Source organism: Rattus norvegicus, chromosome 7 (genome assembly GCF_036323735.1).
Source record: "Rattus norvegicus strain BN/NHsdMcwi chromosome 7, GRCr8, whole genome shotgun sequence".
NCBI lineage: Eukaryota > Metazoa > Chordata > Mammalia > Rodentia > Muridae > Rattus > Rattus norvegicus.
In genome coordinates, this window is record NC_086025.1 from 125,964,938 (window position 1) to 125,968,439 (window position 3,502).

The window sequence follows — 3,502 nt, forward strand, 5'->3', positions numbered from 1 at the left end:
TTGACAACCCCTCCCCCTCCTACCCCCACCCCCGACCTCCCCATCCCTCTACCCCCCCAGCAGATTCCGCGTGATGACCTCCAGAAAACGCTCCCCAGAAGGTTAGACCCAGGTGATGCCGTCCTCTTCTTTATCACAGACGGTTTTTCAGTCCTAGCCAAGCAACCTAAATTGCCCCAGTCAAACAAAGGTTTTACCTTTTAAACCGATACTTAAGCAAACCTGATTCTTCAGCCCCAGATTATCTGAAACCACTGATTCTTAGTGCAAAATATGACATAAACGACCAAGCTAGAGTCTTTGAGGGATTCTCAAGTCTGTCTCTGAAAATGCCCGAGCCGTGCCCCCACAGTCTGGTTTCCTCAACTCTTTTCTTCCAATCTCCCACAGAACAGCTCTGAGAATGTAATGGCGTCTCCATCCCAAAGCTGCAAAAAATCCTTCTACAGTTACGGCAAAGCACCAGTATAGTCGGGTCCATCGCAACATCCTCCCAGCCTCTAGGACAAATGTTCATACTGGTTAATTTTCTTTAGCTTCAATCAAACTCTGGGACCAAATGCAATATACGAAAGAGTTTATTTTGGGGTCAAGTTGCAGAAGGAAGTAGTCCGTCACATCAGAGAAGCATAGCCGCCAGCAGCGAGCACTGTGTCGGGAGCAGGAAGCTGAGACCTCACACCTTCAGCCTCAAACATGAAGCAGGGAAAGCAGCCTAGACATAGGGTAAGGCTGTGAATCCTTCACGCATGCTCCCAGTGACACACGTCCTCCAGCGACTGCGCTATCTTCTCCACGGCAACACCCACTGGGAACCGAGTGTTCAGATGACTGAGACTTTCAGGGGACATGCTCACCCAACACAGTGTCCAGATGATGGTGCTGGCTGAGGAGGTAGTGAGGGACTAATAATACAGTGATCAAAGGGAGGGAGAAATGGGGAGGCGTCATTTAACCAGGGTAGAATTTCTCTTTAACAAGACGAGAAAAGTTCAACATTGTGGATGTATTTAATGCTACAAAGTTGTACATTTTAAATTATTGAGATGGTTAAATTTTATATGACTTTTTTAATAAAAAATTATATAAGTAGCACATTTGATACGCTAATATTATTGTCTGTATAAATTTTGAAAGTGGATGCCTATAAAGTCTTTCCCTAAAATGTAAGGTATTCTTGGTCAAGAGTTTTTGTCTGTTTTATAAAAATTAGACAATGATATAATGAACAGTAAGCCTACTGGATTAACATCCTTGTTGTGCATCGTTGCAGAATTTCTTCAGTAAAATACTAGCAAAGCTAATTCGGTATATTTAAAGGATCATCCATTTGCTATAGGCAAGTGGAACGCATGCCAGGATGGACGATGGCTCAATATATATAATTCAATATACATGATATATTCACACTGCCAGAGTGAAAGAGAAAAAGCATAGATCATCAGAAACCTATTTGATAAAATAAAAATTCTTCCCAAATGAGAACTCCTAACTTAATAGGTTTGGGGGGGGGGAGATGTACCTCAAGATGAAAGGCAGCATGTGTCATGCTGTAGCTGATATCATACAGAACAGAAGACAGCCTTTCTTCTGAGAATGGAAGAAAGATGGCCCTTTAGTCTGGACAAGGATTTTCTTTGATAAGACCCCCAAAACTGTGCATGCCTGTGATCTCAGCACTTGAGAGGGTAAGACCAGATTGCTGCCACGTGTTCAAGAGCGCTCTGAACTATAGGTAAGGCTAGTCAGGGTTACTAAGCATGACCTTGTCTCAAGGAACAGCTAAGTAAATAAAAGGGCCTCTAAAAGTACAGTTAACAAAAGCAAACAGAAGCAAGGGATCACGATGAACTAAAGAGCTTCGGCTGAGAATAGAAGTAATTAAAACCATATATGTCTGAAGAAATAAAGTCCGTGTGCAGAAGGGACACACCTGCAACGTCATGTTCATGAAGCCCTACTCACCATCGCCAAGGTATCAAATCAAACTAAGTAGCCATCAACTTGACAAGACACAAAGGGAAGTGTTTCATGTCCTCACGATGAAAATCCCTTGGACCACACGCTAGAACTCGGTCTTGTTATTTCTGGCAGCAGGGATCAACCTGGAGGACAGTTGGTTGACATACCTAAGGTACGTGCAAAGTGACCAACAATGCCTGCTTCCCACCAGATGGCGCTCTTACAGGAATGGAGTGGTTACCTGAGGCTGTGCAGGGAGCAGGGAAGGGGCTAAGAAAAGTGGTCAGCAAATACAAGCAAACAACTCAGACAGGAGAGATAAGTCTGACTGGTCTACTGCCTGGAGAGAGAGCTGCAGATCACAGTCCTGTATTTCAAAATGAGTATGTTGTGAGTGCTCTTATTTAAAAGGGAATGCTACATGAGGATATACGGCAAATACCATCGTTTGACTGTTAGCAATGAATGTACACATAAAAATCACACCATATTCCAAATTTATGTGCAGACATAAAAAACAATATAAGGAATATATATATATATATATATATATATATATATATATATATATATATAGAGAGAGAGAGAGAGAGAGAGAGAGAGAGAGATAGTAATCACCTGCGGCTATACCTAATGCTTAGTAATGGAGACTAGAAACGTGCATTCAAGTTACTGATTTCCTAGAAAGGGCCTGGGATGCACATGAAGTTCGAGGATGTGTCTGTCATCCAATATTTATCTTCTCAAGGGGAGGGAGGATACGTTTCCATCAATAACTGTTTTCCATACCTTCCCAATACTCTTATCACTCAGCGTCAGATACAAGTCATGGTGTTAGAGGACACACACCCCGATCATTAGAATATTTTAAGCCAGGCATGGTAGCCGCACTCACCTATAATACTAGGACTTGGCGAGCGAGAACAAGAATATAAAGCCAGTTATATGAGTATAAAGTCAGGTATAAGGTCAATTTGGTCTCTCTGAGAAAATGCAAACTCAAAAAAAAATTAACGAATGAATAAATAAAAAGTGATTTTGGTGAAATCCATTGGCAACGCTCTCACTAAATTCTAAATTTACTGTTCCGGTTAGACTCTAGCTATGTCAAGTATGTTCATGGTGGCTTCTCCTTCCCATGGTGAACAACTCGTGCTAAACGTCTGTCTTTCCTTTCTCCCTTATTTCTACAAGCTCTAAATTCAGACGTCAGAATATCTGGCTCCTACTCCTCTTGATTTCGACTGTGAGGGAGTGGTCCCGTCAGCTTGGAACTTGGTAAAGGAGACAAGGCAAAAGGATGGCATTAGAGATCCTCCCGTGTTTAAGGCCAGAGATTTATAATCTGCATTTCCCTTCAATCAAAACCGTGATCCTGCTTTCCCAGCTTCTTACTCCATATCGCTTTTGTTTACCCTTGTGGGAGCAGCAAGCAGGCCAGCCCCGCCCCCAATGCAGGCTGTGAACTCGTGAGTGAGACAGCACAATAAGCCTAGAATGTCAGTTATGGTTTTGGTTTTTTAAAGCAGAGGAACTAATG

The 3,502-nt window shown here is 42.5% G+C and overlaps 1 long non-coding RNA gene across 1 annotated transcript; it reads left to right on the forward strand.

The window, feature by feature from the left end:
- Positions 1-31: 31 nt before the first annotated feature.
- Positions 32-1,097, forward strand: LOC134479774 (uncharacterized). Its single transcript, XR_010053499.1, has 2 exons — positions 32-112; positions 391-1,097. It is a non-coding gene; the product is annotated as an uncharacterized LOC134479774 (long non-coding RNA).
- The last annotated feature ends 2,405 nt before the right edge of the window (positions 1,098-3,502 follow it).